Here is a 25,418-nt window from a genome sequence, read left to right as displayed (position 1 = left end):
AAAAAAATGGTGATAAGCACGGGGAAAAAAAAAGGGGGGGGGGGGGGGGTTCTACAAATTGCGTGAAAAAGGAACTCTGTGAGTTTAATGTTTCCTATTCTTTCCCCGCCAGTCTACTCTGGACACTGCGCACTGTCTTTTCATTAATGATACCACAGATCGCAGACACTGCAAATTCGCGTTCCACGGTGAGATACGTGCGCGCGAGAGAGAATAAACTGTATTTAATCAGTTTTCTGAAGGGGGAGGGGCCCTTAGTCCAGAGCTCCTGTGGCCTTCGACGCCAAGCGGGCCCGATCCACCAGCTGACGCTGGTTATCCAGGCTGGAGCTGCGCAGCACGGCCTCCCATTGGGAAGGCGCAGGGTGTGGGATAGGGGGGTAGCGGGGTTTCGTTGGCATTCACATACAGTGTGGCGTACGTGCCGCAGAATGGGCATTCTTTGTTGTATTGTTCCAGTGGCGAAGTAGACTTAGGTGTCGATAAGTGTTGGTTTGTAGTTGCCGCGAGGCAACAGCCTCCTCTCGTGTGAGCTCCTTGTGCGGCGGGGGGAGCTTTTGGCGTTCTAGGCGATAGTACTCTGTGATTTCCGCGTACTGGGTCAGTGGGTGTCCGTCGCTCTGTTCTGTTTGTCTGCAGTTCGGTGCTCGGAGGGTATCTGCTCGAGCGACAGCGTGGGCGCGCTGGTTGCCGGGTACAGACTCGTGTCCAGGGGTCCAGACCAATTTGACCGGGGGGAGCTTATCTTGGTGCTTCGTGAATAGGACGTACGCCGATTTGGATACATAGCCTGTCCGGTAGGCTCGGCACGCTGTTTGGGAGTCCGTTATAATTGTAGAGTGGGGGTCACTGTTCATGATGAGTGCGATGGCTGCCTCTTCGGCTTCTGCTGGTAGGTTTGTTTTGATGTCGAGAATTCGCTATCAACTCCCCTGTCGCGGGAACCGCAGCACAACGCGGATGCAGCGCATTCGCACTTCACAGTGCGATATACACGCAACAACCCGCTACAAACATCAGGAGTTACAAACTCAGATGCCACGGCAACTAATATCCCGCGCGCAAAAAAAAAAAAACAAACAAAAAAACGCAGGAATGGTTTAGGAATTTGCATGTCGCAGACTGCGAACGCTGCAGATTCGCATGTCACGGTGCGATAAGCTCGAGGGAATCCACGGCGAGTACGCTTGTCACACGCACTGATACCGCAGATCGCGCGGTTGATGTGATTCGCATCGGACATCGCGTGATAGATATCCGGCGGGAATAGGGGGGGGGGGGGGGGGGAGAGGGAGGGGGGGCGGTCGTCGATGCTTTGGAAGTTTTACAGCGAAGCTGTATACCTCTATATACCAGCCGAGGAAGTTTTCGTGTCAGCGTTGTGAGCAAAAAAACTCCCGGCGAACAATTGAAGGCAACACAGCATATCTCCTTTGAAATCAGGCATACAGCATACAGCTCAGTATCAGTTTCAATAAAGAAAACCACAAAACAAGCATCAAAACCACAGGATGGATGATAAGGCGCGTGTGAACAATAGGAACACCCTCCCACGCGTTCCGGTAAAGATTAGGCTCGCGGCTGCTTCGGAAGGGGGCGACGCCATTCGAAGCGCTCGTGTGAAGTGCTAACCGCATAATGGGTGATAACGGCTCACGCTGCCGCGTCGACGGCAGCTTGCGACGTGGGGATTGACGTCACTAGCCTTTAATATATAAAAGAAAAACCCGCCTATACCCCGTTTCACCATACGTCCGGACACAGCGGATGCTACGAGCTATCTTAGCCAATCCTGTTCTGTGGACGTGGCCCGTGATACGCTTTCCGCGCGTCGCTGTGCCCCCTCTCTAAGGTCACGTGACACTCAGACGGCCTCCGATTGGCTCCGACGGCTCGTAACATCCGCTGCACTTAAACATAAGATGAAACGGAGTATAGCAACTGATTTCATTGTTGCTGCAGCACCGCGATGAATAGGCCACGCATAGTTGGGACTCCCGAGGAGCAGCGTGAATAGTGGCAAAGGGAAACAAAAAAACGGCACTACGACCAGCGGCGGCGTGCTGCGACCGGCGGCGGCATTTCGTATAGTGCAGTAGGCAATCGTGACAGGTCATACCACCGCTTCGATGACCAGCCACCTTCACAGCGTGGATTGGAGCCCCAACTTTTTTTGTTACGGATATTCAGCCTAAAAAACGGGACGGACGATTTCTCGTGGGTGGGCGTTCACACGAGAATTTCCGGTATACGCGATTTAATACGTGCGGTATTTCGCACTGTGGAAAAAAAAAGCACACGACGAATTGATGTTTTAGTACTTCTGACAAAGCCACCTATGCATGCCTCATCTTGGGAGCCATTTTGGGAGATCAGACACCCACATGCCGTTGTTGGCTGAGCTGTGGCACTGACTGGACAAAGCAACGCGTCCAAACAAGTGCTTCGAAGGCACTGGTACAGGGGACGAAAATAAGCGCACGATTTTTATTGTGGTTGTTCTTAGTCCAAATACGGTATACTTCGGAACAACAAAAAAAGCATTTACTTTTTCTCGCGTTCGAGATGGACCACTTGAACAACCAAGTCGCGCGGTGTTGGCCCTCGTGCTGGTTACGCTTCAAGGAATGTGTCTATTCACCTGGTTCGGAATGCATCATGGTCATTCTCATTAGATGAAAATAGGCACTTGGCGCCTACTTTCATCAAACGAGAATACGTAACCTGCTTTGACGTTGACACGACCACATCAATTTGGGAGTTTTAGGGAACCATTTTTGCACATCCGATACGTACGATGGGTGCTCCGGTATGAACTGCGCATGTGCTATACCGCAGAAGGCTCGCACATGCGCAGTTCGTATCGGAGGGCCCTTCGTACCGTATCGGATGTGCAGAAACGGTTCCGTAAAACTCTCTAACATGTAACTTAAACTCATTAAGCATCTCATCCCACCTTTTTATCCCTTAATCATTTCCCCTGTGCAGAGTAGCCAGCTAGGACAGATGTACAGGCTTACCTCTCTGCCTTTCACTCATCACTTTAATATATAAAAAATTAAGTTTTTTCGGCTAGTTTTGGCACATGTGCGCTTGGGAGCAGGATGGCGCAGCGAAAGTGGGTTGGCGCAAAATGGCGCAATTGGCGCAGTCCTTCCTCCCCTGACCATGGTAGCTAATACCTTCCTAACATTGTCCGAGGGGTCTCTTATAGGAAATTAGTCCCAAACATGCTATAAACGTTCTAACTGACGGTGTTATAGTATGCTGAGAAAGCCTGTATAGGGTTAGCATAATTATCAGAGCAGAAAACGGGACATCGGGGAGGGGAAGGGAGGCAGAGAGAAAAGCTCTGCTATTATTTAATTCAACTTAAAAAAAAAAAATTTTTTTCTTCCGATTTTTTTTTTGTTGAGAACATACGTGTCTTTCTTACCCATTTCTAAACAATAGGGAAGAAATGCTGACGAGCGAAACATGTCCAAATCAGTGATGCAGAAAACTCTCCCGTATAAACACGTCTATGCGAATAAAAGTTATTGCAGATGTAACAACAACAATAGCTCAAAACTGATGGGAGATAAAAGTTTGATACTATGTTTATTTTTTTATACAGTTATGTCTGTAACAAGTAAGCCTTATTTTTTTTCCTGTTACATTGCCCACGCTTAGTACTGATTTCGAGGCACGTTTCCACCAAAAAATGAAATACAAAGCTTCATTTAGACAGAAAAAAGAAAAAAAGACAGAACAGCAGAGATGTATTCTTAAAATGGGACTTCCGTGGACAAAACGGGACGTCTGGCCACCCTCTGCTTAAGAAAGGTTAAGATGATCATAAATCTAGATATGACAGCTCTGCCTTCTTTGACCGTCACGTGAAGGTGATACGATGATGCTACTAAGCAGACTTGTACGTAGTTCAACTTCTCTACTCAAGTTACTGTAGTTTAACTACTTTTCTGAGTAGTTTAGTAACTTTCAATAATTACAATTTTATTTCGGTAATTAGTAGTTTACTTTAATTACTTTTTTGAATAACTTCTACTCAAGTTACAAATTACATTCGAATTTTAGTGATTGTTTTCATTATCAACAAATATTACTGCACAAAGGAGATAAGATGTTGGAAGATCAGCTGATATTTGCGAAGAGGAAGAAGCACGTGGCGTAGGAAAGGCGGGGGGAGAAAATTGTTTGCAGAGACCGCAACTCCCCCAAAAAGATTCACAGCCCCCCCCCCCCCCCCCCCACACACACACACACACTAACACATACACACATTCCAACAACACTGCTACGAGGCGCGGGGAGCGAACAGGCACGACGCAAGAGAGGCCGAGTAACTGCAGGATTTGCGCCGAAGACTGGCGTTTCTTTGTGTCCCGAAGCTCAAGGAGACTCGACCCTTTTGAAAAAATGGCTGGTCCCCGCTTCTGCCCAACGTAGAAACTCTCGCCCACTGTATCTTCACTCAAAGGACGCAACAAAATGCAGCACCTGCTCTGAAACTCATCTTGTGCTCCCGTAGTTTGTGCTGTACTCGAAGAATCGCACGCTAAAGGGCAACGCAAAGGTTACCTTTTTGCGTTGCCTTTCCTCTGAAAACTCAGAATATGGAGATCTTCAAAGATTCATAGATCGTTCGAGAAACTTGTAGTAATTCCCCCAACGTTTTTATATCAAAAATAATAAACAAGCAGTGTTGGGAAGTACTCTATGTACATGGTACTTAAAGTACTACTGTTTAGATGAATTGTACTTTACTTGAAGCATATTTTCTGAGTATGTACTTCTATTTTTCGAGGAAAGTAGAACTCCCAACTTCAATGTACATTCCTCAAATCTGGAAAAAAAATGGCGGTATCGCCGTGTGAAAACGCGCTCTTTCGAGACGTCATCTGGTCATTTCTCTGAGTGAAGTAATGGCGGCTGTAAGACCGATGGAAATAAGTGCCTTTAAGTTGATTGCGTGAAATAGCTCGTCAGCGAGAGTAAAACAACTACTCTGCGGCGACTTTACCTTACACAATATTTGCTGCAATTTCTGTAAAAAAAAATATGAGTTAAAAAAACACAGTATAAGGAATGAAAGGGCACAATGAAAGATTGTATTAAAAGTGCTTGTGCTTTACCGTGAAATATATAGTAGTTATATACGTTACTTCAAGTACATAGCACTTAGTGTACTTACTACTTTACTTGAAGTACATAACCTTTCATTTACTTTGTACTTTACTGCGTCCTTTTTAGATGTACTTTATGCAACACTGTAAACAAGCAAACACTGTCTATAAAATCTATCTCAGGTAGTGCTAAACCTCAATGTACAAATGACCCATTCGCAGTACATCATTGACCAAACAAACAAGAAAGTACAAAACAATTAGACACGTAGAAGCAGAACCAGCTATTAAAGCATTTCTGTGAAACAAACAAGCCGATTCATATTTGGCTAGCACAATGTCGCTAACATATCAAAACCTCTGTACTTTCTTTTTACCATGAAAAAACCACAGAAAAGTAACTTCAAAAGTAATTCGCTACTTTTTTACGGTAATTAGTAATTTTCTCAATTACTTTCTATTTGAGTAATTTCTACTCTACTCAAATTACTATTGACGTCAATACTCAGTAACTTAACTTCATTACTTTTTTTGAGTAACTTGTACATGTCTGCTACTAAGCCACCAAGTTTTACAAGGGGATTCCAGGATGTGCCTAGGACGACCAAAGCTACGGCTCCATAGGAAATGCCTAAAATGGCATTGCTTATGGAATCTTGATTCCAGAAGAGTGGAATCAGTTCAAAACAAATTTGCACTTTTCATTCTTTCTAGCTACCATCGCGCTGCTAGTGTATAGCTTCAACGAAACACATTATCATTATTGAGTCTTGCTTTACGAAGAAAGTATTCTCGTTTCTATTATTTTTTAATACAGAGTAATATCATTCGGTCATGTGTCGTGGCCCTACTAACACCCCTATCATAATATTTCCCACTGGTTAGATCACCTTAACAAGGTTGGCGTTATATCCCATGTAAGACAAGTGCATGTATTATTCGTTCATCCCTCGCACTTCTGTAGAATAAAACCTTCAAACTTTAATAATAATAAAACCCATTAAACTTTAATAATTAATTATGATTTAAGTACTTTGAAATAAGCGTTTTCTTACTTTTTAACCATAATTATGTTTTTATTTAGTCTTTATGTTAGTAAGAATAGTACTATATATTCTTTTATTTCCGACAAGTCGAGGTAGCACTTCCCTCAGTGACGTTGAATGACCTTGAAGGTAAAAAAAAATGTAAAATACTATCATCATCTCAGCCTTTAATAGTCGACAATAAACTACAAGACATTGGGTTATTAAATATTCATAAAAAAGTTTGCACGCAAGCCAAAACTAAACATTTTAGATAATTACACTTCTCGAAAATCGTTTATCTCAACGGCAGAAGAAAACAAAATTTAATTTACTTTTACTGCAAAACACGGGGATAGCATCCCTACCGAAGCCATTATGTAAATTGCAAAACAGAATGTTTCTGGTGAGCATACAACTTAAAAAAACAGAAGGGGCACACAAGCTTGGCATTTCCATGTAAGTTTGCAATATAAAAAAGGAGGTAAAACATCTTGAACTTCAGCAATTTATTGATACCAACTTGAATCTGAGGAGTCAGAACTATTTAATACATAAATAAATGCGTAGGAAAAATGTTTACGGGTGTTTTTATCTCAAGATCAGGCACTGGTTTGGGGTAGAATTTTTAGACAATATATGTTTAGGGGCCATTCTCGTAATGAAAGACAGCGCAGACGGCAAGCCTAGCGGATTTTTTGTTTGGAAGGTATAGGCCATTGAAGCGGCCCAGGCGAAAATCTCCCATCCGTCGGGGATCGCATATTTGACCGCTCGCTATTTTGTTACTTCTCAAACTACTGCACTAGGACTATTTTGTGACACACTCAAAATTGATCTCATTGCGATTAATCTATCAACAATTTTGTATTTTAATATAAATACTTTAAAAATTGAACTATCCCCCTTTGATGATTATGGGCAAAGTTTAGCAAATTCTTACGTGTGCACTATCTAAGATATATTCATTAAGTTTATATAACCAGAAAGGTCAAACTTACCTCTTTTCGTTGCATATAAATTGAACGCTATATGTAAAAATAAATAAGTTATGTAGACTTCATTGAGCAAATGTTTCTAAAATCTAGTTGTAAGGTATGATCGTGGCTTACCGGAAAATATAAAGAAAAGATATAGTATTTTGTTTGTATGACCGAAATTAAAGCTTGAATCTTGTCAGTTCTGCGTTTTGACTGCGTCCTCGCAAGGGTGCTATTCTGGCTAATATCGCCGCATGAATGCAAGGGCGAATCAGAAAGTCTTTGCCCCTATTTTTTTTCTAGCCAAGTTACGGCTGTGAATTCGAAGTCGACACCTCCATTCCCAGCGGTGGACCATTCTTGGACCGGCCCGGCCTTATCTGCCGGTAGCTCCGCGGCACGGCGCTGCTGTCAGTTGTTGAAGATGGCGGTTGTGCTTCACGCGTCCACAGCGTACGAGCAACGAAGTGTGATTCGTTTTCTATGGAGCAAACGACGAACGCCCTTCGAAATCCTCAGGCAAATGCAGCCCAGGTATGGGGAAAGGTGTCTCGCTTTGAGAAGTGTCAGGTGGTGGCGTCGTGAGTTCGCAAAAGGCCGTGAAGACTTGCATGACAATGAGCGTTCGGGGAGGCCGCGCTCGTCGCTGACTGACGACAACATTTCCCGCGTGGATGCAATGGCGAAAGCGGATCGGCGTATGCACCTCAAGGAAAATTTCCGGGAGCTTGGCGTTTTGTATGGGAGTGTTTAAAAAACATCGTTCACGGGTCCTTAGGGTACCGGAAAATTTCATGTCGGTGGGTGGCTAAGCAGTTGGATCATATGATGAAAGGCAAGCGAACGATGGCTTTACTGAATCATCTGTAGCGGTATGCCGAGGATGGTGAAAGTTTCCTGAACCGCACTGTTACTGGCGATGAAACGTCGATACTGCATTTCACAACAGAATCGAAGCAGCAGAGCATGGTGTGGAAACACAAATTCGCCTCTGAAAAAAAAAAAAAAAAATCCGTTCAGGGCCATTTGTTGGAAAAGTGATGTTAACGGTCTACTGGGATCGCCGTGGACCGCTCCTGCTGGATTTCATCTTCATGCCACAGGGTGCAACAATCAATGCCGACAGTTATTGTTCTATACTGTCACGTCTGCTGGCTGCCATCAGGCGAAAGCGCCGCAGGATTCTCGATGTGGACAACGTGGTTACCCTCCACGACAATGCGAGGCCACATGTGGCAATCAGTACCGCCAACAAGCTCCGGTAATTTCACTGAGAGAGTTTGGACCTGGGTTGTAAAGTACCTAGGTACAAGTAACTGGAAATCTGTATCTAGGTACTTTTGTTGTATCTGAGGTACAAACCTAGGTGCTTTCATTTCTCGGTATCTGTATTTGTATCTTAGGTACATTTTCCAGTAACTAACTTGCAACTAAGTGAAGTTACTTTTTAGAGGTACTTTTCTATTCACTTCTTTAAAATGATAGAAACTACAAATCTTGAAGTATTAATTACATACCGCCATGCGCCGTGATTAACGTTGAGTTGTGTACAACCTGGGAGGCACTGACTTGATCGAACGACGTTTTAGCGAACGAAGCTCCGCCCATGATGTTTCATCGAACGACACTTTGGCGAATGGCGGTGTTCATTTGAGCGAACGGTGGATTAGAGATGCCGTATTAGCGACACCAATCTATCGAATCGATTCGGAACTCCGTTTAGGAAAAATAGCGACCTGCTTCCTTCATCTCAAAATGAAATCGACTTCATTGCATGTTTGAAGCTCCTCTCACAGCTATAGAAGAAAGGGGATTTTATTTTGTATGCGTATATAATATTGAACTTGTATGCAATGAAAACAGCTGAGTTTGAGCTTTCTGGTAATATCAAGGTAATTAAAATATATTAAATTGGTCACACGTAAGAAATTGCCCGACTTCACCAAAAATTAGCAAAAAGAGGTAGTTCGACATTTTTCTTCATACTTATTTTAAATACAAGTTTTGTTTTCGATTTATTAAGCATAGCAAAATCTAATTTGAAAGTGAAGTTGAAAGAGGCCGAGCGCAGTAGTTTGAGAAGTGACAAACTAGCGAGCAGTCAAAGATGCGATTCCCGAAAGGTGGCAGAAAGCTCGTTTTCATCTCAATTGGAGGCATGGTTTTGGAGCCAAATTCATATTTAATTTTAACCATATATATATATATATATATATATCGGGGTGTCGAACCGGAACCGAACCGGTATTTTTTCCGGAACTGAACCCGAACCCGAACCGTTATATTGTTATCGCGATGAACCCGAACCGGAAATGAACCGAAAAAAAAATAACGGTTACCGGCTCATGTCAAAACGGTTCGGCCACGCGCTGTTGACAATGAATGTGCTATCAATGCCATTTGTTTTTTAAGTGCCGTCAACTGACACACACCTCACTTACATATTTTTCTTCTCCACTCAGTCTTAGGAATATAAACGCTGCATCCATGAATCTTGACAAACGCTGCATCCATGAATCTTGACGTAGGAACCAGTATTGCGCTGGTCGCGGCTTGCACGGAAAAAAGAGAATTAAAAGGCTGTGCAAAAAAAAAAAAAAAAAATCGCGTCACGGGATTTCATTTTTCTACAATCTCGTAAATCCTAAATGCTGCTGTGTGCTCATTTCATAACACGTTTCTAGAACGCGCGAGTTCTTGAAGCTTGCTTCCATCGGAATGAGAAAAGAAAAGGCTGTGGAGCTTGATAATAATGCATCCGGTTTCGTATAGGCACTTAGAAGCTAACGTATTTGTGAGACAGCGAACTCTTCTAGTTTAATATTTATCCTATTACGTCCTTCTGGCGTTGCGTTCGGTGAAGTGTTTTTCATATTCCGTATCTTGTTTAATGAAAACTTCTTTAAGGGTCTAATTTGAGTTACCGAAGGCTAGTTCAAATAAAGAAAGCTGTATTTTCTCCCCACTGTTCCTTCAATTGCTTACACGCCGAGGTGGCGGGATAGTTAGCGAGTTCTACTTGTAAGTGGGTTTGTAAGGAGATCGCGGATTTTACAGCTACTGCGTCGGACCCAATTAGGTGAAGTCCGAATGCGTAAACGTCGGTGAGGTAACCTTTGAGTGCACATAAAGAAACCATTCCTGGTAGAAATCCCTGAGCCTTACACTACGATGTATCCCGTTTGGTATGTGCTGATTTCAGATGCTTTATTTGTAATTTATTTTGATGTTGCAATTTGTCATTTATAATTTCCGAACCGGTTCGCGAACCGGTTCAGCGCCCCGAACCGGTTCGCGAACCGGTTCGCGGATCGAATTAATCGAACCGGAACTGAACCGGAACAAAATAAATTTACCTGAACCTGAACCGTAAACGAACCCGTATTTTTTTCGGTTCGACACACTGATCTATATATATATATATATATATATATATATATATATATATATATATATATATATATATATATATATGGGTGGTTTTTTCATCTCAAATCGTGCAGGCAAAAAGAGTAGAATTTTTAATTTCGCTGAAAAAAATCTATGTTATGGCGTCGTCTCTACAAACGCAGTACCCACAAACCGCAAGTTTGTCAGATTTTTTGTTCTCGACTTACGAATTTTAAAAGAGGTCGCGGCGGATCAATTCGCAACAACTGTGCCTTGCTAAATTCTGAACGTCGGACGTTGTCGCCATCGTGCAGGGCTTGGACAACTTGCATCTTGTACGGGCGCAAATTATTTTTTCGCAGAATCCGTCGTACGCTTTTTTCCGAAATTCCAAACAACCTGGCTGCTCGTCTTGTTGACAATTGCGGGTCGCTCTCGAAGACAGCAAGCACCGCTTCAATGAGCTCCTCATTTTTAGCAGGCTCTCACGTTCACTAACTGGATTCTTTTTTTTTTTTTTTTTTTAAAGTCTTCTCCACACACAAAACGATCCGCCCAAGTCAAAATAGTCGGGCGTGAAGGCGGGCGTTCATGAAATGCAGTGCGAAATTTTCGTTGTGCAGTGGCCACCGAGTTCCGCTCCACGTACCACTTGACTGCCTGGGCACACTCACTTGCCGAGTATTGCGGCATCGCAGGGCGGCGCGGAAAATATTTTGATAATAACTCCAGAAGATAGTGCAACAAAACCAATAAAGAGGAACAATCAAGATGCCTCAGCAGCGGCACCCTTGATTCCAAAGTTGAGCTTTCACCGGGAACGGACCCGTCAACAGATAAGCAGACGACAAAGGAAGACACACGTTCGTCTGCTTTAGAACATATTTTTATTAAACGAGGGCGTCCGCCAGTTTCTAAATTTCAAGTAAAAGGGTATAGTCGGTCACAAATTTCTGTAAAATCACTTTTTATCAAGATTATCTCGCCCGACACCAGCCTTTCGTGCGGCGTTTCCCGCGTTTTTGTGTTCAGTGCACCACCTGGGAGCGGCGTCGCGGCCATTTTTGTTATTTTTCTAATAATTCGCTACTTCCGAGTTAACGTCTGAAAAAAATAGGCAAAAAACTTTGGAATAAACGACGTTTGTGTGCCCAAGTTCAGGTATGTATGTTTGAAATTCGATTTTTGCTAGGCGTGCCAAATGTTAAAGTTTTTACGGCCCGCACCCTGTATATTGTGGATTAAACTGACTGACCCCGGGGTTAAATTGGGTATCGCAAGGATTATATAATGTGGCGCTTGGATTAAATTGGGTGTCACTTGGATTAAATTGGTCGTCGCTTGGATTGAAATGAGCGGGAAACCTGTAGTTATTCACTATGTTATTTATGCGCAACGCGATGATTGGCTGTATATGTGCTTTCCGGGAAAGTAGACGCAAGGGCATTGTTCATAAATAGTGCGGCTATTACTCGAGCAATTACGGTATCCGCGATAGTACGTCGCCCGTGGTTCGCTCTTGCCCTGGCCACTTCAATTTTCTAGTCAAATATATGAATGTAAGTACACCGACTAACGTTAGCGAACGGGCGCACGGAAAATCCATCCCCCACTATTCCGCCATCTTGTAGCGTCAGACTTGCGTATAGTCGGACTAGTTATACTGAAACGAGCATGTGCTACTTGAATTCCATTGATATTTTACTGCGAAGTTACTCGGTGCAGGTATGGAGACGGCGGAATCATACACCAATATTCGTCATTCAAGTCATAACAATGTTTATGTGTTTTTGTTTTTTCGTTTTTTTTTTTTTTTTTTTTTTAGTCAGACAAGGTATCAGGTAACAGGGCGAAAAACAGATGAGCTCTGCCCGACGTGGCTCTGTTACCCGTTTACCTACATTGCTCGACAGGAAACAAGCATTCTGGGGAACGCATGGCACATGCAGTCACCGTAGCACGAGCATGCGCATATGAACTCATATTGGCCTTTTTAAGCATATATGACCGTGTATGTTATCAGACATTTCCACTAGTACCTGTGCATGCCGGTCAGATTCTATCGACGTGTTGGTGTACATCAGGGGTCTCAAACTCATTTGAGTGTGAGGACCGGATAGCCCACCTCCAAACCGTCCAGGACGAGCGTAAGGCAGGTGGGGGGGGGGGGGGGGGGGGGGGAGCTAGGTGTCAAGAGATTTCGTGGTTATATAAAGAAGGGACTTCGTGCTCTCTGCTTTTTATAAAGTTGCAGTTTTGCTAGTGACATATTTAGCTTTGATTTGTTTATACGACTACTTTGGGCCCTTATCTGGTGTGATAGCAGAGACTGAAATAGCACCACTCCGCCAACGTGCTGCCATTTTTTAATAGAACATGTAGACAAACACATCGTCGTTCCCGTTACTTATTCACTAGAAAATTAGGCAAACTCAACACGTGTAAACAAACAAAACAAAAAATCTTCATACGACAGTTCTTGGTTTCCTGACAATTTTTATAGCAGCAATCTGAGAAAATACCTGTATTTGAATTGTGATATTTTCTGAAGGCGAGAATCCCGACCTCATAGCTTTATCCTCGGCAGTTTGTCCCAATCAGCGAGAGTTCGTGCAGCCGACGTGCGTCCTTGAGCGAACTTGCTCGCGCTTGCAGCCTACTAGTGGAACTGTCCTACAGGTCAGTACCAGGACAAAACGCTGGGAAGAAAAAATAAAAACGAAACACAAGGCAAATGAAAACAGAATATAAACTATGTGAATACATTATAAGAGCAGAGCTACGTTTCGAGCGGAAATGAAGCGGCGACATGAGATCATTATGGCACATGCCATTTCTACACTCTAAAAAAAGTCCGTGCGTATACTTTCCCGCACAACACTCGGAGAGCCAATCACCGCAACTTACGGAGACAGCTCAGCGATTGACGATGCCGAAACATATGTTTACACCAAAAAAGCGCAGTCTCAGTTGTGACATTAAGCAATGCAAGCGGGACGTTTTACATTGCTTAATGTCACAACTCAAACTGCGTTTTTTGGTGTAAACATATGTTTCGGCATCGTCAATCGCTGAGCTGTCTCCTTAAGTTGCGGTGATTGGCTCTCCGAATGTTGTGCGGGAAAGTATACGCACGGATTTTTTTTAGAGTGTAGCGCTCGACACATGGGAACGGGGGTTCGCAGCTGCTTGATGCTTGGGGACCTCATCGACCTCGTCCCAGCGAGTCGAGGGCCATATGCGGCCCGCGACCCTCATGTGGTGTAATTACTGGTGTAGTGTAAATAGTGAATGGCCTAATTACTGGCGTAGACCGATTCATAATAATATATGCCGCTGTCAAATCATATCACCTTTTTATTGCAAGCATACTTCTGAAAGTGTGGTCGAGCACATACTAGTCAATGTGTGCTCCGTTCAAATCATACCGACATTTTGGCGCGAACACGCTGGTACAAGTATGGTTAGACTCGCTCATACTACAAACATTATATTCCGGTGAAATCATACTAGCGCGTCTTCGAAAACATATATCACCAAAATTATGCTCAGTGCCACCGACACTCACACGAGTATGCTCCTGTAAAATCATTTGGGCAATTATTGGAAACGTACTAGCTGAAGTTATGACCAGACGACCACATACAAAGTATGCACCGGTCGAAGCACACAGACGTGTCCTTTTCCTTCGAGCATTTATGCCGTAAGCATGGTCAGACGCAGTCAACCCCAGCGAGCGCCGTTCAAATCATCTTGGCGCTTTGCTGTCACCTGTGTGAGCTCTGCAGTAGACAAACTGAACGAGGGGAGATGAGTGCGGGAGGTGACGTCTGAGTGCTGAGCTTTGATTCGAAGGATTAGTGGGTAAACGCAAAGGTTTCCTGTGTCCCCTGTCTCCCTCCAATCAGAGCGAGCAACGCCGACGTCCGGCGTTCGAACGCCAGACGAGGAGCAGACGACGCTCTTACTACACGCGAAAAAAAGCCCGTGCGGCTACTTTCCCGCGCAACACTCGCGAGAGCCAATCGCCGCAACTTACGGAGGCAGCTCAGCGAATGCGATGCCGATATATGTTTAGACCCAAATACGAGAGCCAGTGACCAAGCGCCTGGTGCGCAACCACCCCCTATTGGCCCTCTCCTCCCCCCATCATCTTTCACAACGCTTAGAAGAAGTCTGAGTTGTGACATTAAGCAATGCAAGCGTGACGTTGTGCATTGCTTAATGTCACAACTCAGACTGCGTGTTTTTGGTCTAAACATGTTCCGGCATCGTCATTCGCTGAGCTGCCACAGTAAGTTGCGGGGATTGGCTCTCCGAGTGTTGTGCGGAAAAGTACACACATGTTTTTTTTAGTGTGTAGCCCTAATTGAGGGGAGGGAGACAGCGGATATAGACAATTTGCGTCTACCCGCTCATCTTTCAAAATGCTTTTAGATGAAATAAATCGGGTTTATTCGATTTAAATCTGATTTATTTGATCAGAATATTTGATTTAAATCATTATACCTGCCAAATAGTTATTCTTGATCGCTACGTGCATTTCTAAACTTGGCGGATTGATTGATCACTCCGCCCGATCACTGATAAGGATGGGGAAAAAGACTTACAATAAATTTAAAATACCGTTTAGTTAACCTTTTTTTTTTTTTTTTTTTTTATGAAAACCCGACATACTAGAACAAAAACTATTTTTTTTTAGTCAGCTGAAAGCTTTTTTTTTTCTCGTTCTAATTTGCTTAAAACATTACTTTTCTAGTTTTTGTTCCTTCCTTTCGCGTTCTGATTTGCTTGCATCAGGACGTGACGTAACTGGCGAACGCAGTGGAAAGAAAGCTCACCGCTCCGATTTGCTTAGAAGAGTACTGCATTCTGCTCGTGTTCAACCTGGTATAACTCTTTCTTGCTTGATGATTCTTTGATTTTTGCACAAAACAAATGCACATAGAAAACATCAAATGATAGACAAACGGTAAATAAAATCTATGACAAACGGTAAATAAAACCTATTTTCGGGATTATTGTTGCGGGAAATACTTTACATAAATGGGAAGTTTTCGTAGGTCGCCGTCCCGCAACGCCCTCCGCCAAGCACGTAGCCAGGTGGGGGGGGCCATGGGGCCTGCCCCCCCCCCCCCCTGAAATCTCTTCAATTTAGCTGGGACCTCCTCTCCCCCCCTCCCCCTCATACAGCATTTTGTCATGGGCAACCGGACCCCCCCCCCCCCCCCCCCCCCCCCCCCGAAACAAGATCCTGGCTACGTGCCTGTCCTCCGCAACCCGCTACGGTACCCGGAACTCTACAGTCAAGGCTATCGGTGCGCAGACGCAGTAGCAACTTCTTTGCGGAGGGCTTAGCGGAGGGGGAAACGCCGGCCTACAAAAACTCCCTTCCTAATCATGGCAGTAAAACTGGTATGATTTAAATCACCTTGATTTTTATCCTCCACCCCGCGCATAATAACGAGCGTATTTACCCAGTTCGTCCCCCAAAATGTGTCTCTATAGCGGGACCCGTATTTTATCAAGTTCGAGACTGTACCTTATTCGAGGAACGGAGCCAGAGTGTCTGTTGATGTCCTCCTGGTGTTAACGTAAGCGGTCTGCCGCAGTCGTAATCCGCTCGGAAGAGGGTGCCTCCTGTTTTTTTGGGCTCTGGCGGTGCTCGACCCGCGCCGGCGGCCGAGCGTGTCCGCCGAGAGCCCGTCCGGCATAGCCGTCCGGCGATCCCCCGCTCGGCTCAAAGGGCATCTGGGCCAGCAGGCGCGTCTAATGCCGGCCGAGCAAGCCGTGCGGCTCGCTTTCCTCCCGCTCCCAGCCGATTAGTTCGTGCCAGCCTCTCTATAAATAGGCCGGAAAGCGGAAACTGGGGCGGATTCGTGTGGCCTGCCGCCACTGACCCATATATCCCAACTACCGCGGACCCCAAAATTACGAGCGCTAAGAAGACAGGTCCGAGAAAGTCCACGAAACACGGGAAAACCTCGCAACTGAAGCTTATTAAAAAAAAGAATGCTTTCTAAAATATTGCTCGAAATAGCAAGTACCATTTCTAGCGCTCCCATTGTTTTCTTTATAAAATAACTACGTCTTACGAAGGAGAACTACAGATGGAAGGGGGGCATTTCTTGCCCCCCTGCGCCCCTCCACAACCCCCTGACCCTCCGGGCGCCGTCTTGACCTGATTTCCTACGCTTCTCTCGTACCGGGCTAGTTGATCGAACATGCTTTGAAACGGCAAGAACAGGGCACACAAAATGACGGCCACGAAAGTTAAGAGTGCACGCACAGCTCTGTGGACCTTTGGCGGTGCTCTGAATCTTTATCTTTGTAAATTTCGGGGCGCAAGCACGTGTGCTGTGGCGTGCCGCAAAGTATTCCAGAGGGGTCGAGCTAGTTGCCGCCGCGTAATCCCTGCGCCGTCGTAAATGCACCGGCCAGTTCGACAAACACATGACCGCAGCCGCATATGTGAGGTCGAATGCGGAATGTTACTTTTTATGCACAAGCCCAACAATTCTTGTTGGTATTTCTTTTTTTCCTTTTTTAAGCGGCGTTATTGATTGAAACGTTAAAACGTTTGGTAATTTTTTTTTTTTTTTAGATTCTTGAAAAAGTCACGAAGATTGGAAATAATAGCCGTTCTTTGAGACGCTCACAACTACTCGCCTCTTTACCTCTCTACATCGGTGTTCAGGTTGTTTTTTGCCACTTCAACTACAGTTCTTTGTAGAAAACCAGCCTTTTGAGCCCTTCCAGCTGCCGCTGGAAGCTTTTCTCCATGTCGCTCATGTTGGTACGACTTCCAGTGATGTGATTGGTCTGAGCCATTTTGGAGCACCTTCTGGAGCAGCTAAAAGGCAATTTTGGAGCAGCAAAAGTATACTCTCCGAGCGCAAGTACACACACCATTTGTATTCCTATCACTGCGAATGGTCTATGTCAAGAATCACCAGTTGACTTATCAAAAGACACTGCCTACTTTGCTTTCTCACTTCTGTGCAACCTTTTGTTAGCATCGATGAATGACAGGTTTGATTCCCTTAAAAGCCTCAAACACAGAACTTAGCTGTTTAGTTACGCGTAGAAGTACTAGGCACGGCAACAATATGCTAAGTGATAAAGAACAGTATGAACTAGTGTGAATGGTTATTTTAGGAACAGAGCCGAAGGTAAAGCAAATTTGAATTCATGGAAATAATTTGAGAATAATATTGAGCACCTAAAATGATCCCTTTAGGTGCTCAATACGACACTTCCCCGGCTCATACTTGGACCAGTTTGGCACAAACTTGGGCAGGGCTTGTGTCAAGTTGGCTCTAGCCCGCGCCAATCTGGCCCAAGCCTGGGCCGAGGAAGTGTATTACTTGGGGATGTTTCATTGAAGCCCTAAAGGTTGTAATAAAACAGCAATTCACTCAAATGAAAGCAAAGCTTTAATTTTTTATTAACAATGACATTTTTATGTCGAACTTCATGAAAGCAAAAATTGGCATGTGAATGATAAATGAACCTTAGAAACCATTCGGTGAGACTCATTAAGCTTAATCCGAAGTTTTCATCCTCTGCTCCAGCTAATTTAGTTTTAATTTACTCTGTTTGCCGTGCCATCGCACAGGTAAAAGCAATGCAATGGTAATAACTAAACAAGAAAGCTAACATAAAAATTAGGGCTGGGCAATTGATCGATTAACCTGCTGATTAATCGATTAATGCTCTAATCGCAATTAATTCTTTTAACCGGTTAATCGGTAACATTTTGACGAAAGTAAAGAAAGTAAAATTTACATGCTTTCACCAGGCAGATGTGTACGAGTAGGTACACCTGTATGAAGGGTAAAATTAGGTAATATTTGAGCCTACACTAAACTGTCAGGGAAAGATTCATAACTCCTGAGAGATGTAGAAGGTTGCAAGCGTCCCGGCCACTTCAAGGCCGTTCGAGTGTCCGTTTAGCACAACAGAGACTATATTCTGAATAATCGAAGGAGGTCGCTCTCGCCGGGGAATATTAGCGAACCTCTTTGCCTCGCGCAGCTTAAGTAATAATCTGTGTGTGTGTGTGTGTGAGTGTCTTTGAACTGTTCTTAACTACACATAGAGGTTCATTCATAATCAAAATTGTATATTGGGCTGTTTGTCACACAATAGCAACAGCCACACTCTAAAAAATGTTTGTGCGTCTACTTTTACGCACGACACTCGTAGAGCCGATCACCGCGACTTTACGGAGGCAGCTCAGCGAATGACAATTGGCGAAGGATATGTCTAGACCAAAAAACGCAGTCTGAGTTGTGACATTAAGCAATGCAAAAAACGTCACGCTTGCATTGCTTAATGTCACAATTCAGACTGCGTTTTTTGGTCTAAACAGATGTTTCGGCATTGCCATTCGCTGAGCTGCCTCCGTAAAGTCGCGGTGATTGGCTCTACGAGTGTTGTGCGGGAAAGCAGACTCACGGGCTTTTTTTAGAGTGCACACCAAAAATATGCTTTTAGGTATGATGCATACAAATGTACGAGACCAATTAATTGAATAATTTTTCGATTAAAGGGTGGCGATTAATCTCGTTAACATTTTTAATCGACGCCCAGCCCCAATAAAAAGATAAGCTTATAAAGCCGTTCATATAGAGCTTACCGCAATGCACAAGTATCCTTACTAAAATATCGAGTTAAAAAAAAAGAGTGTCAGAGAATTGAAGTCTATTATACAAAAGCGGCAGCCTTTTTCAGAACTTTTTACGGCAAGGTGGAGTTGTTACATCAACCCTTACCAAATGTTTTTTTTTTTTTTTTTTTTTTTGTTGCTTTAGAGGAGTGTTTTTCCTTTAGTACCCGGCTGCGCTGCGGCGAAGCAGGAAACGCAACATCGCGATGTCTACTTGGCGGTTCTCGCTTCGCTGCAGCCCACCAGTGCGCGGTGAGAACCGCACTCAACGAAGCTACCGGACCCACCAAAACGGACCACAAACATGAGAACTATTGCGCGACTTCCGGGTACTATTAGTGTTTGAGACAGATGTCAAATCGTGTAGTACGTACTAGGTTATTCAAGGCGATAATCGAAAGTTCTGAAAACTCGAAAAAATATAACGTAACGATCCGGCCGTGTAGCGGGGCGTCAGCTATTATATTTGGAATAGTAATAAAGTGAAATTATGTTTTGGTGCAATGGTGGCGCAAATTCAAGACAGTTTTGCGGAAATGTAGCAGGGTGTAGCAGCACCGTAAGCAATTCGGCGCAGCTTGGCGCAGCAATCACATAACTCGACATTCTTCAAGAGGTTCCGTTTCACCGTAACTCGGTAAACATGGAAAGCTGCGACTCTGCAGCGAGCCAGTCAGAGCGTCGCAGCGGAGCATGTGACAATGCATACGATCGGAGCGCACTCCTCCTTCCGCAAAGATCTGCCACGTACCTCTAAATAGCTCAAGGGGGTCGTAGAATTCGATCTCCGCCAATTTGGGCTGAAACACAGAATAGTCTCGAATGCAGAAAAATACGACTGCGCACACTTTTTTTTTTTTATTTTTATTTATTTATTTTTTTTTTTTTGGGGGGGGGGGGGGGGGCGGGGGCGGGGGTTCAGTGAAAGAGGGGTTCGAATAAGTCATGGTAATATGCTTTGTCGGGGTCGACGTCTCGAAAGGAAAGCATGTTTCGGAATCCAATCCTAGCTCAAGGTAAACGGAAATAAACAGCGCGCAAAAATAAACAAGGACGAAGAAAAGGTGCGAACAACACGAGGGAACAACAAAACATCTTCCCTTCGTCCTTCTCTATTTTTGCGCGCTGTTTAGTTTTCGTTTACCATGAACCAACTCGTACCATGAACCGTGGTTCATTTCTGTCGGATTATCTTTGCGATGCGTCTTATAGGACGCGTCGGACGTTTTGTACTGCATGAGTCTCGCGTTTCGTTACGTGGAAGGCCTATTTGCTTCAAAAAAAGCCTTCGGCTGTGATCGAGCTTCGTGGTACGTCTCTTTCTACGGGGTGTTTCTGGGCGCTTTTGGGACAAATATCTGTGTAAATAAACCCACGAATGGAGCAGCGGATTCAAACTTTTCAAATATGTGTATCTAGTATCTACAGGGTGTCTCAAATTCGCAACTTTCAGCGATGGTGGTACCGCGGTGTGAGAATCACGCTCCCTAGCTACTGGATGATCGGATTCACAAGAAAGGTGTTTTCGAACACCTTCCTGACGTGAAAAAATAAAGTGAGGCTCCAAGAGGAGCCAGTATATAGAAAAAGCAGAATAATTTACGCGTCGAACACCCAGCCTCGTGTTTTTGTTCTAGGACGATCATCCAGACGACAGCCATTTCGATGGGCACCGGTGCGCGCCCTAAAGGTCGTGAAAGTTGCGAATAGCGCCCGGGCTCATTAAATCGACCGCACATATGTTTCTTAACCTATCGCGCAAAGATTTTGTCCAGCGTTGCCCACAGGTGGTGCATTTCTTTTCAAAATGAAATTTGCAAAAAGCGAAATTATCCGAGGAAAAAGTAAAAAAAAAAAGAAAAAGGCTCAACTCCTGTGGAAACGCAGCGAAGCCACCGGTCTTCAAACAACACGGCACCGTTTCGCACGGGAGACAAGAGACGGCGCAAGCGGTGGCGACGCCAACTGCCGCCAACGAACAAGCATACAGCGCCGAGAGCCGGCTTCATTAGCAGACGAACTTTTCAACTCAAAAGCGGTGCGAGCTTTTTCGATGTCAGTTGCCATTGCATGATTTTATCATTCTTACTAATAAAACACAATCAATGGACACACAATCCATTAAAAAAATTTGTTGTCGGGTAATTGTGACTATTTTTAGGGGTAGTTATGTCGTCTGCTTTGCAGTTCCTTGTTGTTACCGCGTCTGTTTTTGGTTCTGCGATTGTCGCCGCCTGCGGAACGCGCGCCGCTTATGAGTCGAATAGATCGTCTGCTAATGACGCCTGCTCCCGGCGTCGTATGCTCGTTCGTTGGCGGCAGTTGGCGTCGCGACCGCTTGCGCCATCTCTTGTCTCCCGTGCGAAATGGCGGCCTATTGTTTAAAGACCGGTGTCTTCGCTGCGTTTCCATAGAAATTAAGCCGTTTTCTTTTCTTTTCTTTTCTTTTACTTTTTTCACAGGTAAGTTTGCTCTTTGCAAATTTTGAAGAAACAATGCACCACCTGTGGGCAACGCTGCACTAACTCGTAGCAGGATAGCTTAAGAAAACGATTTTTGCGGTCGATTTAAAGAGCCTAGCCGCTATTTGAGACACCCTGTAGGTGGTTAGTTGAGAGTTTTAGTAGACAGCACGCTGCGGAAAGCGGGCAAATGCGGGCACGTGCTCAATCCATGCTTCAAAGTGACAGCACCACGATCTCCCGCTCGCAAATCGTAGCTCCTACCGCGTGTACACTAACGCTTCGATCCCACATTGGACGGTGGCCAAACATCGATTTCTCAACGCATCGCGCTGGGATTTACTACAGAGTCAAAAGAAAGAATATAAAATCTGGTTTTTTCTATACAAAACTTATCCCTAAGCCTTTTTTCCTAAAATCATTAAAAACAATTCTGAGGACACCTAAGCAACTTTTATGAGTTGTGAAAGCGAAAGCATGAATGTCGTTTTTCCGCTCCCTTAGTTTGTGTGCGGCGTAGTGGCGTGGACGGCCACGTTTCAGTACTGCCGAGGTAGCAGCCGACGGCCGAGCGCGCGCTCTCGTGAAGTGACCGCGCCGCGCTGAGCTCGACCGTGCAGCCTCTCCAGAGTTTGCCGTATGGGCTCTGCGGCCAAACGCTCCCTCTTCTCGGCGCCCGGGCCATTGCGTGCGCTGGGCCGCCATGGAGAGGGCTTCTCTAGTGGCGTTCCTTGGAACTACTCCGCGCGAGAGCCAATGGGAGCCTCGTTCCTTGAAACTATGACGCGCGCCAGCCAATGGGAGACTATCCCTCAGATTTTTGCTAGAGACGACAGGCTTCGCTCCATTGAGACAGGGGAGTTTAGGTGCCGTTCGGCGCGGCTTCAAAAGCTGATGGCGTCGGTTCGCTCCATGGGACCCAGTTAATGCTTTCGCATTAAAAATCGTTCTGGGCTATTCTGGCGTTTATTACGACTGAAAAATCTGTGAAATGGGAAAAAAATACAATTGGCTTGCCTATTGCTCACATCATTCGGCCCAAATAAGCGCCACAGTGACACAAAATATTATTTAACTGTACATGCAAAGTATAGGAAAAAAAAGTGTTTGATTTTTCGTGATTTACTCAGGTGACCCAATCTTTCCACAATTTTCGTGAAAGCTTCCTCCCCCTTCGGACACATGCGGCGCTGGCGGCGCCGCCGCTTTTCCCGCTCCACCCCGACTCCCGTCGGCTCCTCCCATTGAGTAGACTGTATGCACGGCGCTGCAGCAGGTGGCAGCCAAAGCGGATATAATAGCCAACGCGAGATCGACCTTATGGCTCGTTCACATTTGCGGAAGACGCTCTTGCCGCCGACCGAATTGGCTCGTCGGTAAAAGATGTCGCCGTTCGTATTTGTTGCCGCCTTACCCGCGCATCTCCGGTTTCTTGAGGATACGACGACACTTAACGCTGGAGCCTCTCAGCATATTGCCAATACAGAGGAACCTCCCGCTAGCGCGCCTCGTTTATTAGTCCATGCTGGCTGGTACCTGCTTCGAGAACCACCATATACCGGCGTCGTGAACGAGGTGGCACCGGAACGAAAGCAACTTGTCCGCGAAGACAGGCCCACGTTGTCTTCGAAAAACTGCTCTCGCAGGCTCCTTCTTTTTTTCTGATCGCAATTTCACTGCCACGAAATAAAAAAAAAAATAGCTGACAGAGAACGCCCAACGTTCTCTAGGCGATACCACAATGCAGTAATAAAACAACGTGTAAACGGGGAAACAACGCTTATACGTATACCACTCACGCCTGTATCTGAGTCAATTTTACTTCACAGATCTTCCTTGTGGACATAGCCTTTGTTTTTCAGACGTGTCTTGTCGTAAAGGGTTGGGAAATTCTTTAGTTTTGATGAGCATCCCTGCCAACACAGCGAGGTTAGCGAGACGATGCCATTTGCCCAGCTTGGGAACAGCCGCAACTCGAGCGATTCGGGCGGGTGTGACGTCAGTAAACGCCATTTCCTCCGTGCGCTTTGATAGGTTGGCGACGCGTGCATGGAAGATTTTTCCGCGTGGAAAAATGTGGTCCTGGACCGACGCGGATTTTGAAATCCGGCATCAAAATGCTCGCGGATCCGTAAGTGTGAACGTAGCATATACGGTCCGGTCACACTTGCGGATCCGCGGCGTCCGGTCTTGTCCGTTCTTTGATTTCTCCGTGTCTCAGGGTTTAGAACTTTAGATTACGCTATTTACTTACCAACTCGCCTGCATACTTTGGCTTCCCTGCATTTTGACGCCGGGTATCTACACTCGCTAGTATATCAGGCGGCGAACGGAATAGGTCCGGGCGCTGCGTTTCTCCTGACGCGAACCAACCATGGCGCTGGCCGGAATTTGCGTCGTTGGCTTGCGCGATGCGTTCGTCCTGTTTGTTCTTAGCAAGGGTGTCACCCACGACTGGAAAAGCATTCACCTGCGAAGAAAGACAAAGAAGGAGGCAGCGTGCATGCTCTGCCTATTCGCGATCTTGCAGGCATCGAGGAATCCGCCGACGGCATTACAGCTTCGTTGGTGGGCGGCCCGCCACATAGCAAGCGAGGCGCACGGGAGATGAATCGTCGTGATCTTCTTTTTCGGCAGGGATTTCAGCCTGCATGATCTGCTTTCGTGCGGTCTCGCGGAGAGAACTTCGTGTCGTGAGACGAGCGTTGCGCGCGTGCCACCCGGCGTCAAAAGAGAGTTTGTTGAGTCGCTCCCGTACGCTATCCGCAATCCGCTACGACCTCTGCTACATGTATCGCATATAAAGCCGCACTTTCATGGTTTAGACACGTTCCTTTGAATGGGCAAGGTACTTAGAATACCTGGTCTGGAATGGTTTCGTAGCACTATGGGAAAGCTTTCCCTAGAGGCAAATTAAAGCACCAGAGGTGCGCTGCCGACATTAGGAGTCAACCAATCAGATCGCTAGGAGAACCTAACAGATAGACATGGGATCGGAAAAGCCACCGCGGAGAAAAGCTCTAGATGCGTCTACTTATTCATAAAAACAAAAACAAAACAAAAAAAAAACCTCGCGGACTATCTATACTGGAGACCTAAGGGTCATATTGTTTTCGAATAATTCAAACGCGTGATGGGTGTTGCATTTACCATAAAAAATACTATCAGATGATTCAAGATGTTTTTATTTCGAAACTTCTCATTTTCTTTCACTTTTTTCTTTGCTCCCACTTGGACCAGCGCCGCTTGTGGTGACGGATTTTACATAGGCGGAAACCGTGGTAGAACGTTGTTAACCAAGTGCAGATTATAGCGTTACGAGAGGTAGGGCAACAGCGAGTCCTTCAGACACTAAAGATCACGTAAAATTACGGTTTCTAAAACAATTGTAAGTAAGGCTTCTATAGCATCGCTACATATGTCTATAAAATCATCATTATCGACATCATTTATTTTCCTTGGGGGCCCGTGAGGCATTATACAAGGGGGGTGGCAATAATAGAACAAAGAAAGATAGAACAGTAAACACAATTATAAACACTGTAAGCTAGCTAGGTAGGTTAGATAAAGAGAGGGTAATATTCAACAAATTTAGTAGTACAGTCAACCGCCTGTATAACGAAGCGTGTGGGACCGCGATAACTCTTCGTTACACACGTCACTTCGTTATATCCGTCGCGCCCTTTAATGACCCCAATAAAGCAGATAAGCAACAAAATAGCCCGTTGTACAGGCTATTTATTTCGTAGTAGAAGCGTTGGTTG

At 45.1% G+C, this 25,418-nt stretch overlaps 1 protein-coding gene across 2 annotated transcripts in view; it reads right to left on the bottom strand.

Moving 5' to 3' along the window:
• The window catches only part of LOC8026290, a 149,985-nt gene that overhangs the window by 6,079 nt on the left and 118,488 nt on the right, over window positions 1-25,418 (bottom strand). The window contains exon 1 of one of the 2 annotated variants that reach the window (XM_029983052.4): window positions 16,064-16,273. The exons of the other annotated variant lie outside the window; for it this stretch is intronic. The gene's annotated coding sequence lies outside the window, so the exon portion shown is untranslated. Of the gene's footprint in view, window positions 1-16,063; window positions 16,274-25,418 lie in introns of those variants that run through there. 2 annotated transcript variants of the gene reach the window in all.

Source organism: Ixodes scapularis, unplaced genomic scaffold (genome assembly GCF_016920785.2).
Source record: "Ixodes scapularis isolate PalLabHiFi unplaced genomic scaffold, ASM1692078v2 PGA_scaffold9__187_contigs__length_104089568, whole genome shotgun sequence".
NCBI lineage: Eukaryota > Metazoa > Arthropoda > Arachnida > Ixodida > Ixodidae > Ixodes > Ixodes scapularis.
Note: the sequence above shows the minus strand (reverse complement) of the source record. Positions and strands in the feature narration are given on the sequence as shown.